This window comes from Rhinolophus hipposideros, assembly GCF_964194185.1.
Source record: "Rhinolophus hipposideros genome assembly, chromosome: 11".
Classification (NCBI taxonomy): Eukaryota; Metazoa; Chordata; class Mammalia; order Chiroptera; family Rhinolophidae; genus Rhinolophus; species Rhinolophus hipposideros.
Window position 1 is genome coordinate 30821179 of NC_138057.1, and position 12133 is coordinate 30833311.

Sequence of the window (12133 nt, forward strand, 5' to 3'; positions counted from 1 at the left end):
CCCAAGTCATCACGTCCTCCTCCCCCAGGTTAACAGCAGGGGCTCTAGAGTCCAAACTGCCTGCGCTCTATCTTTTCAATCTGTGTGACTTTGCACTGTGAGTTTTGCTCTTTCATACACACACCAACAGAAAATGCTAGAATGTTATAAAGACATTGCTTTCAATGAGATGGATGCTGCTGCCCTTTTGTAGGAGAAGCTAGTAAAAGAGAACTGGCTTTTCAGGAGGCAGAGAAGACAAGCAGGCACATCTGCAGTGTTTGAGGCAGGCTGCAGACAATAATTCCTCCCTACACCCAATGGGATCCTGGACCCAGACAGAAGGGCCTTCAATCCCAGCTCCTATTATACCTGTGTGACCTTGGACAAGTTAATGTCTCTGAGCTTCAACAGCCTCATCTACAAAACGAGACTAAATAATCATTATAAAATTTCTGTGAGAATTAACTGAGAAATATGTAAAACCATCTAGTGTAGTGCCTGGTAAGTTGCTGAAACCTGAGAAAAGCTAGTACCTCTGGAATCTCCTGTAAATGTGCAAATAGCCTTGAGAAGGAAGGATAATTGGATAAGCCTATGAACTTGGGGTCAGCTGTGACCTGATAGCTGCTAAGTGCTAATCAGCTAACAAGTTACTGCCTGTGGCATAAAAGGACATGGCATGAAGTTCTGAAGGTGCAGAGGCAGTGGTGAGGTAGAGAAGGGACAGAATGAAAGTGTGTCTACGTGGGGACCTAACGGGGAAGCCCTGGCAGCCTGGGGGCAACTGGAGGACAGCAGAAGAACAAGAGTCTGGATTCCAGAGAAGGAGGTGGCAGGACTCTGTCAGCTCCCATTCCAGTAGGAAAGTTGTTCCAGGAGAAATAGTGTCAGCTCCTACGTGTGCACAGAAGTTGACTTAAGTGTGAGAACAATGGCCCAGATCCCAAGGCTGTTCCAGTGGGCAGAGAAGAGCCCTAATCAGTCAGAAATGGGATTTAATAATCCTGTAGTCACTGCTGACCAGTCACTACCAAGAAGGACAGGATTGCAGGACTGGGTTCTAATGACTTTGGGGGTGGACAATATTGAGGGGTCAACTTCCATGTCCACTCTGGTGTCAGATAATGCCGGAGCTATCTCCAGATTCCAGCCCAACATACATGTGGGGACAAAGCCCCAAAAAGCAGTTTCCAGGCTCTTGGCCTCACATAGAAAGGTGCTGGCTCGGGTAGTAAATGGCCATCAACTGTGATCAGATGGCCATCAGCTGTGGCTAGTTGGCCGTCAGCTGTAACCCGTAAGCCATTGGCCACTAATATAATGGCTGTGGCTACGCTAGCAGAAGAATGGGGGCTAGCAAGAGCGGATTGCAGAGAGGTGGATGCCGCCCGTGAGAACATAGTGGTATGACTTCCCTACCTATGGCTCCGTGGGTGTTCCTTTTTGGCCTCACCATGTCCTGCGTTCTTATGTGGGGAGCGGGAGCAGAGACCCCGCCTGATGACTCCCTGCATGACCATACAGCAGGGGTATTGGTTCTTCCTGGAGGCAGCAGGAACAGGAGAGGTTTCCCAGAGGAAGAAGAGCTCCATTTGAGTCTGGAAAGGTAAGCAGGGCACAAGATGGGATGGGGGGCATTCCACATGGAGGATAAGTAGAGTTCACTAGTCGCGACATGGGTGAGAGTGAGAAGGTGACATTCAGATGGAGGGTGGGCTCAGAGGTGGGCAGCAGCCTAGCAGATTTGGGGCATGGCACATCGTTCTAGCAGCCAGAACTCGAAGTACCAAGAAGAAAGTGCATACTGAGGCTGGGGGCCTGCATCTCAAAGCACCTGGAACACCATGCAGAGGCTTTTGGACTTACTTTGCAGGCTGCATTGAGTCACAGAAAGGTTTTAAACGGGGGGAAAATCGGGGCTGATCAGACTTGGGGTCACCATACTTTCCAGTGTCATGAAAATATCTTCCTCCCAGGTGGCTGTGAGGATTACGTGCATTACTGGGTGAAAACATTTTGTAAACCGTAGATCATATTGGCATGAGATTTAGAAGCAGCAGCTTGTCTTTAACTGACAGGGCATTAGATTTGGTGACGTCGAGGGATGAATAGGAGAAAGCCTGGGCTTCAGATTCTGATTCAAATGCTGGCTCCAGCATGGGCTGGTTGGGTGTCCTAAGGTACACAAGACTCTCGGGCTCAGTATCTTCATCTGCAGAATGGGAACACAGTATCTGTCTCTTGGGGAGGCTATTAGGTGAGGGTTCGTGTGCCAGGTGTGGAATGAACTCTTGTATCAGGGTTCTTTGGTTGCTAGCAACAGAAACTCAACCTTCGCTACTTGAGGGTATAAGGAAATTAATGGGAGGTCATGAAGGTATCCTACTGTGTGGACAGTCCCAGAGAGCAGTTTCCAAGCTCTCGGCCTCTCGCGTGGAAAGGTGCCAGCTCGGGTAGCAGATGGCCATCCGCTGTGGCTGGATGGCCATCAGCTATTACCGGTTAGCCACTGGCCAACTGCCGTGGTTACGCTGGCAAAGTAGGTTGGTTGGCAGAGAAGTGGATGGCAGATTGCGGATCGTGTGGCTCCTGCTTCCTGTGTCTCCAACCCAGCCGCCAGCGAGACTATAGTGGTATGACTCCCCTATCTATGGCTCCGTTGTTGTTCCTTTTTGGCCTCACCATATCCTGCGTTCTTGTTCAGGGAGCGGGAGCTGAGTCCCTGCATGACACTCACAGAACTAAAAAGAAAAGAAAAAGTCTGAGCAAAGTAGGCCTTAAAAAGGAATAGAACTGAACAGTTCTGTGGATACAGGTAGAAGGAATTAATGGATGATCTTTCAGGTTGTTGCCATCAGAAAGCAATCAGCTCTAACCACGTCCATCCTTGTTTTCATAAGAGAAATAGGTTCCTTAGAGAATCTTGTCTGGGTGGCTTGCGTCTCATGCCTGCTACAACATTTGGCAAATGGTGGCCAGTGCAGTTATGTAGGGCTCGTTAAGCTAGGATTTATCCCTGAGAAGTCTCCCTAGCCTCTGCTGTTTCCTAATGTGCCCTGTGAGAGGAAATCCTGCAAGTGACTATGGAAGGCTGCCAGGCGCTTCCTGTTTGTATTCCCCCACCACCACTTACTGCGTGATGCTGACTATGTACTTGCTCATCTCTGACGTATCTGTGGGTTCTGAGCTCCCAGGGAGAGGGTTTACATAGCTCTGTGTCCCCATGGCCCGGCACAGAGCCTGGCACGTGGTAGAAATTCAGAGAACTGAACCTTTGTTCAGATCTCATTTCCAATGAGGTTTTGAAGAAGTAGCACCATCAAAGAAAATGACATTTCAACACTAAGGACAACAATTGTCTGTGTCTGTATACTTTTGTCTTTTTAAGTTTGAAAGAAATCCTCCTTTCCGTAGCCAACTACCATCACCCAAAGCTAGGTACCTTTTTTGATCGGTATTGCTCGGAAGACTTGGCAGAGGTTTAATGAGGGGAAAGGACTTAGTCACTGTTCACAACTCTAACAGTCCCTGCCAGGCACAGCATTCAGAGGAGAGAACCGCCACGGAGGGCAGCCCTGAGGATTCCCTGGGTCCCGGCACCCCTGGGGAGACAGCAGTGCTCTCCAATCTTCCCTCTTTGCCTTTGGTATCAAAAAGTTAAAGGCGTTCGGGAAGTTTTTGTAAGTGGTAAACATTTTAAGTATTGGGCTGCCATCTTCCGCTCTGGAAGCACTTTTTCCCAACCTTCCTTCCGTGGCCACCAAATTTACAGTCTCGTGAAAAATTCTGGCTTCTAAGGGCTGACATTTTCAAGTTCCCATTATTTTTGTAGTTTGGGTGAGCGACCATTTATAACTGAGGCTGCTTTTGATTCTGTTGCAGAAAGAGAGATGGTATAGTGTCTACCACGGTGACACATGAAATAAAATTGGTTTCCTGTGGTTAAGTGGTTCGCAAAGTGTAGTCTCAACAAGCCGCAGCTCCAGCCCCTGAGATGCTTACAGAAGCATTGCAGGGCCCCTCCATACCTGCTGAATCAGAAACTCTACGGGTGGGGCCAGCCATCTGTTTTAACAAGTCCTCCTGGTGATTCTAACACAAGCTCCCTGGCATTACCTCTTCATGCTTCTGCCTGTGCTCTTATGTCCGTATCTGGCTTTATTCAGTTCCCTGGCATGGGCAGAAGTGCAGGCTGATGAAGAAAAGCCCTGGAAAACCCCATCCCAAGCAGTGAGTCCACCCACAGCTTCCCAGGAAAGCTGTCTGAACAGCCCCAGGCCTGGGCACCCTGTTCCTTAGAGGCCACGGGTGTCCCATAAGCTACCCCTTGCTGGCCTCACACCCATCCCTCCCAGCAAGTTAACACCCTCAGCGTTGGGCCGGATGTCTGCTAAGACTAGGCCTTTGTGGGAACGTTCTCGACCTCACAATCTGAGGATAGTAGCTGTAAGGACAAGGGTACCCTGCCCTTCCACCAGACACCCAGCCCAGCGCCTCCTTCTGTCTTTCACAGAAAGAATGGGCTGGTCTCAATGAATGAAGGCAATGAACGTCTCTTCCTATGGCAGAGGCAGAGACACAGAGAAGTGAGATGACCTGCCCAGGTCACACAAAGGTCAATGGCACAGCCAGGCCTAGAAGCCAGCGCCCCTGGCACCTACCAAGATTTACGTCCATTAGCATTGCAAGTCCCATCCCTTGGTGGTCCTGTGACATAATGAGGCAAATACCTAAACCAACATATTGGTTCTGAACGAAGCAGTCTCATCATCTTTGACAGAAGATGACTGAACAGAGGGCGACAGTCCCCTGCAGGAGGGACCCAGCCTGTCTTTATTTCTGCCAGCACATTCAGCTCTGAGGGCAGGACGGTCTCCGAGAGGTGAACCCAGCAGGCCTTTCCCAGCTCCATTTCCCAACTTTCCCCTTCTCCCTTCCAAATGGTGTCCTGTGCCCTCTTGTTCCATTTCAGCTTTGAAGTTCAAATCTCCAGCCTGGGGACTTCCCTGTCTGTAGCCAACAAGGCACAAAAAAACAGGGAGAAAAGCTATGAATCAAAAAAATGTATACAAGTGGACACTTTGGTCAATGTTGCTCAAGCAGTAGTTCGCTGTAATCACAAGTGTCTGGACGCTGACGGTAACCACTTTGAGCACCTCTTGTAATCGCAGATGTCAAACGTGATTTGTATTCATCTTTTGTTATCAGTATCTACTATTACAATTTTAATAGTTTTTTTTCACTCTTAAAATGTGTGTACATTTTTTGGCACCCCCTGTATTTTCCCCTCTGGCCACTTCAAGCTACAGGGACAGGAAAGGACAACATGGTGACAAGCTCAGGCAGATTTCTGGGTCCACAGCACCCATCCCATTGCTCTGATGCAGAGCCACGTCTGGAGTGTCTGAGACTTTCACCACCCCCAGCCCTCACATGGCCACTGGGTAGTGCCTTAGAATTGCTGCTTCCAATGATCAGAGGCCTCCCTCATATGGACTCTCTTGCTTTTTTCTTTCCTCCAGACTCCCTGAGAGCTAAACATCCAGCTTCTGGTGGGATAAGATATCTTTTGATGGGCAGATTTAAGCCTTCCTCTTGAGCTCTCCCCACCCAGGGGAGTGCCAGGCCCTCAGCCCAGGCAGAAGCAAGTACCCCTCATGCAAGCCTAAGCCAAGTCACAGTTCCAGGCTCTTAGCTCTGGAAAATTTCCTCCTTCCATTTTCCTGGAGGGAGTCTTCCCCCAAAGATTGCTAGTCATTGAGTCATCTTTCCTTCCCCTCTCCAGCCATAATACTCACAAATCACATGCCATGGGGAGTGTGTGTGTGTGTGTGTGTGTGTGTGTGTGTGTGTGTGTGTGTTTTACCTCAGAAATGTGAAATTGTACCTTCATTTATTCCTTTTCTAACATCTTCCTTTCTTTAGATCTAAATTTCTTACCCATATCATTTTCCTTATCTCTGAAGAATTTAACATTTCTTGCAAGGTGGGTCTAACAGCAACAAATTCAACTTGTCTTTGTCTGAGAAAACCTTTATTTCTCCTTCACCCTTTGAAGGATAATTTCACAGGATACAGAATTCTAAGTTGGTGGCCTTTTGATCTCAACACTTTAAATATGTCACTCCACTCTCTTCTTGCTTGCATGATTTCCGAGAAGTTGAATGTAATTCTTATCTTTGCTCCTCTATAGGTAAAGGTTTTTCCCCCTCTGGCTTCTTTCTAGATTTTTTCTTTATATTTTATTTTCTGCAATTTGAATATGATATGCCTAGGTGTAATTTTTTTATGTTTTTGTTTGGTTTGGGTTTTTTGTTTGTTTATTTGTTTGTTTTGCATTCATCCTGCTTGGTGTTCTCTGAGCTTCCTGGATCTGTGGTTCAGTGTCTGACATTAATTTGGCAAAATTTCAGTCATGATTTTTTCAAATGTCTCTTCCGTCCTTTTTCTTTCTTCTCCTTCTGGTGATATCTTATAAAATTAAATTAGGGATTTTTTTTCCTTTAAAATTTTGCACTGATGGATGTGCTTACTGTGTGTCCACCATAGGAATAGCTTATAAGCATCATTCCACCCTCATCTGCCCACACATAGATCACAAGACCCTTGGCCTTTGCAGTGCAGACATCAGGTGGAATTCCCACTGCCCCCGGGAGACATGGTTGAATTTATCTCCAAATCCAATTCCTGGCCTTGTGGGAAACCAGCCCCTGCCCGGATTTCAGTGCCCTCACTGGCATTACTTCTTCATGCTTCTGCCTGTGCTCTTATGTCCGTATCTGCTGCCTGGGTTCTTCCTTGTATCAGTTCAGAGGCAAAGCCAAGCACCTACTGTGGTTCTCACCACAACATCGACTCAAACAGCTCCAACAAAGATGTGCGCGCTAAAGGGTTTAGGGGCGAAGAATGTTGATGTCTGCACCTTAGAAATGCATCAAAGATCAGCTGGATTGTTGAATGAATGGGAAGGATGCATACATAAATGACTACCATGTTTCCCTGAAAATAAGACCTAGCTGGACAATCAGCTCAAATGCGTCTTTTGGAGCAAAAATTAATATAAGACCCAGTCTTATTTTACAATATAATATAATATAATGTAATGTAATGTAATATAATGTAATATAATATAGTATAAATATATAAGATTTACTATATAATCTAATCTAATAATATAGTGTAATACGGAGTCTTATATTAATTTTTGCTCCAAAGGACGCATTAGAGCTGATTGTCAGGCTAGGCATTATTTTGGGGAAAACACGGTAGTTATAGAATAAATAAAGTGAGATGTTAATTGGAAAATCTAAGTCATGGATATATGAGTTTAATGATGGGAAAGGACTTTAATTGTATATGGTAACATCCACAGGTTCCAGGGATTAGGACCAGGATATTTTGGGGGGCATTACTTAGCCTACCACGAGGCTATATACATTCATTATTTTTTAACCTATGAGGCAAGGATTGTTTTCCCCACTTTAAACATGAGAAAACTAAGTCAGAGAGGTCATTATCTAAGGGCCCATAGTTAAAGAAGTAGAGCATTGAATTGAACTTAGTCTTGTGACCTCAAACTAGCATCCTTGATTCATACAGGATAAATCTGAGCCCATAGTCATTAACAACGGATAATCATTAACAAATACTATAAGCAGAGATGTCTTTACGCACCTGTAACCATTGGTCTGTAGGGAAACCTCCTGCAAGCTGCGTTTCTCCCCACTAAGACTTGGAGTCCTGAAATTGCAAAGTATTTGCACACAGGGGCTATATGGGGCCTGACTTACTGACCATTCTTCATGTGTGTTAAAATCTTGGTACATAAGCAACACAACTTAAATTCTTATTTAAATACATGTTTAACTTTTGACAGAGCTCTGGTCTGGGGGTAAGGAGACCCAGACCTTATTTTTGCCTGATTGTTCTGTATGTATAATCATGGACAAGCCATTTCCTCTCCCTCTTTCAGTTCCTTCATCTGTAAGGTGCATAGATTCTAGTGGAGAAGGTTGGAATAGGAGGTGTCCAAGTGTCCTTCCAGCTCTGCCACTCTCTGATTCCATCATGCAACTACAGACAGGGCTGGATGTGCCACTACCAGTATGTGGTTACTGGCATGGGCCCCTCACATGCTCTGAGAGCTCACTGCTAGTCCCATCATGTTTGCTTAGGAAAGTCATGGCAGGCAGCTCTTGCAATGAGGCATCCATCCACATTTGCCCAGTCTTCAGAAAATGGATCTCAACCCCTGAAAGAGCAGAAAGGCCACACCCCAAGTGCTAATGCCTGTGCTCATGATAGACAACTTCAGTGGGAGAGAAAAGCACAGCAAAACAAAGTTCCCAAAGAAACCCTTCTGAACGCTACACTATCTGAAAATACACCAGCCCCCTAACAATTTATTAAAAAAAAAAAAAAAAAAAAAAAACTAAGAAAAAGGAACCAGCACAATATTTTGTCAGGTGATATTGTATGGTTGTGATCACCATATTTGATGGATTGGTTCTGAGGAAAACGCCAAACCGTGCAGAATACGGATGCACTTTTTGTAGCCAGTTGAGATGGTGCTGAGTCCAGGACTGGCAAGAGGCGCCTGGGTTGGACTCTCTCATTGGCTACCAGACAGGGTGTAAAATTGGTGCAATTTTTGGCGATATCTCAAAAGCTTTAAAATGTGCTTCCCTTTTTGATAGCCATGAAGACACTGGTCCCTAGTCCTCCTCAGCATTCTATCACCCCAGGTGCAGGAGGGAGATATGCAGGGGGCGGGGGGACATTTGCTATTGACTAGTTTTTGAGCCCAACTCCCTGTGTGTGGACCCCCCTCCCAGGAGTGCTGGGTTGGCTGAAGCTCATGAGAACCAGAAGCACTAATTTTATACCTTTGAGCTAAGGCATAGCCCCTCTACTGACTGCCTTCCCCTCTGTCCCAAGACCCATGCCCTAATCTTGGTTCTAGAGGACTCGCCACCTGACAGCAGGGAGAAACAGGGAAAGATATCCCCAATGGAAAGAGAATGTTCCTTCCTGAGGCCTCGAGCCAAACTGGACTCAACACCCCCAGCACTCCCAGACGTCCCAGGCCTGGCCCAGGTTCACCATGCCACCTCAAATTCTTGGAAAAAGAGACCCCACAAGCCATTAACCCTTCCCTTTCTCAATGGAACAGCATGCCCCTATTCTGAGAACACCCCTATCCCAACGCCACGAGGCATATGCGGGAGTTTTCATGTTCTCATAGAACCTGTCCTCCTGGCTTGGTTGGTTTACCCAGGATCGAGATGTGCTGACATCACTCAGCTCCTTGGTCCCTATTTCCCCGGAGGCCTGGCTGTGTCTGCACCCTCCCATGGTTTGCTACACGCCCTTCTTTTGATTGCATAAGATACTCCAGTATTCTTCCAATTAATTCCCCTTTAGCTTGAGGTAGTTTGAGGTGGGTGTCTGATATAACAGGCCAGGAGCCTAGAGAACAGAATCCCGAAGTGGGAACCTCAACAGAGAAGCCCTCCTGTGGACACGTGGGTTTTTAACCTGTCATCAGTGAGACCCTCGCCTTTTAACACTGTGTCCTGAAATGAGTTTGCGTGGATCTGTGTCAGCTGTCACCTCCTTCTCCTCATTCCCAAGGTGCCCTGGAAGGGGAAGTTTGTGTGCTCCCTCTCTACTGGCAGGAGAATGCAGGACCTTAGTGAGTCGTGTCTAGAATTTCAACCCCAGGATATAATCAGAGATATGCACATATATTTAACTACAGAAGGTTTAGGGCTACATTGCTCATAGCTGTAAAAAAAAAAAAGTACTATCCTAACTGTCTAATAATGGTTAAAAGAATTATAGTTCAGCCATCCAATAGGATGCTTTGCAGCTATTAAAACTATTTTGAAGAATATACTTAATGATGTGGAAAAGTAATTGACATGTGAAAATAAGGATATAAAATTTAATGTACTTTATAATGTTGTGTCCGATTATATAATATTATATATACACAATCATACAGCCAAAAAACCACACAAAAATAATTTTATTTTCTTCATTACACATTCTAAATTGTTTAAGATGAGTGCGTTTTACTTTTTAATTCTGGTATTCTGTTTTAGCATATTATTTTGTATTAAATTAGAACAATTTTTCCTATAGAAAAATCTGATTTTCTTTCTCTGCTGCTTGCTCTTGGCCTTTACTAGACAGTGAGTGACATGACCAGCAAGAAACGTGAGGCCCCATCTTCTCCATGGGATCTCCTCCAGAGCGCCTGTTACCAAGTGGCCTGGGTCCCTGTACCCAGCCTTCCACATGAGCCTATTTGCACTCCCAAAACTGCCCGAGGTAACTCAGCTGACCCATAGTCCCAACACTAACGCAAACTGATGTAAAAGGAAGGGTTCACCCACAATCAACCCCCAAACTGGAGGGTTTTCCTTTCCCTGAGTTTACTTTGAATCTTTTGCATGTGTAATGACTATGCATAATAGCATGACTAAGTTTTTGAAACCTACTTTTATTCATTTATACTGTACCATGCACACCATCACGTAGTGATAAAAATGTTTATAGTTTCTTGATAAAGAAACATTATTATTCTAAAAGTAATACGTACTTATTGCCAAAAACTTGGAAAGTGCAAAAAGAGTAAGGAAGAAAATTTAAATCAATATTAATTTCAGAACCCATACATAACCTCTGATATCTTTGTTTTATTACCTTCTAGACTCTTTATTTGCATTTAGATTATAAAGTATAATTGGTCATCATACTATATATACTGTTTTGCATATATAATTTTTTCATTTACCTTTATATAAAGGAGTATTTTCTCATGTCCTGATGATGATTTTTAATGGTTACATAACTTTTCCCCAGCTTTATTGAGATACTATTGACATATAACATGTAAATTTAAGGTATACAGTGTCATGGTTAGATACATGTATATATTATTGCAAAATGATTACTATAATAAGGTTAGTTAACATCTCTATCCCTTCACATAATTATGATTTGTATGTGTGTGTGGTGATAATGTTTAAGATGTAGTCTTTTAAAAATTTTCAAGTATATAAAACAATATTGATAATTATAGTCACCTTGCTATGCTTTAGATCCCCTGATCCTATTTATCTTGTAACTGGGAATTTGTACCCTTTGACCAACATCTCCTCATTTCCCAACCCTTGGCAACCACCATTCTGCTCTCTATTTCTATGAGTTTGGCTTTTTTAGGGTCTGCATGTAAGTGAGAACATAGCAGTATTTGTCTTTCTCTGTCTGACTTATTTCATATAGCATAATGTCTTCAAGGTCCATCTGTATTGTCATAAAAGGCAGATTTCCTCCTCTTTTATGACTGAATAATATTCATGTGTGTGTGTGTGTGTGTGTGTGTGTGTGTGTGAGAGAGAGAGAGAGAGAGAGAGAGAGAGAGAGAGAGAGAGAGAGAGAGATCACAGTGGTTGCATAACTTTTAATCCAGCAGTTTTACATCATAATTTACTATCCCGTTTCTGAGTGGTTGGCCAGTTGTGTTGTAATAAACATCTTCATGAATAAGGGTTTTTTTTTTCTCTCCATAGTAATGTTTACCTTGAAACAACTCCCAGGAGAAATATTATTGGGTCAAACGTTAGTCCCCTCTTCTATCTGAAGCAGCCTGACATCTTTTAGCTTATTCGTTTTCACATCATGTGACTGCCCTGGAACTCAGCATCAACACATACACCTTAGGCACCAATAGTCCCAAGGAACTCTGCAGGGCACCTGCTAACCGGAGTTCAGAACTCAGTGTCTGGGGGTCCAGGGGTTAATATTGAAACACAAACCTTCTGTCTAGTGAACACCCTCTTTTAGCAGACCAGCCCACCTCCTTGTAAGGAGGGTGCTAAAATTCTCATAGATCTGGAAAGGCTGGTTTCTTCCCCCGCAAATGTCTCTACCATCTGTTGGTGAAGGCCTTTTATTTTGACAGCTTCGATCATTTAGCTTAAAGTTTTTAGATATATTAAATGTAAATAGCCCTGGGCAGGGTCGCTCAGCAAAACTGCTATCAATCTCTTCTACTCTATTATCAATGAGCTTTCTTTTTTTTTTTTTTTGACAGTGGGTTTTGATGAGTGAGGGAGGGGGTGATGGAATCTGATGTGGGAGA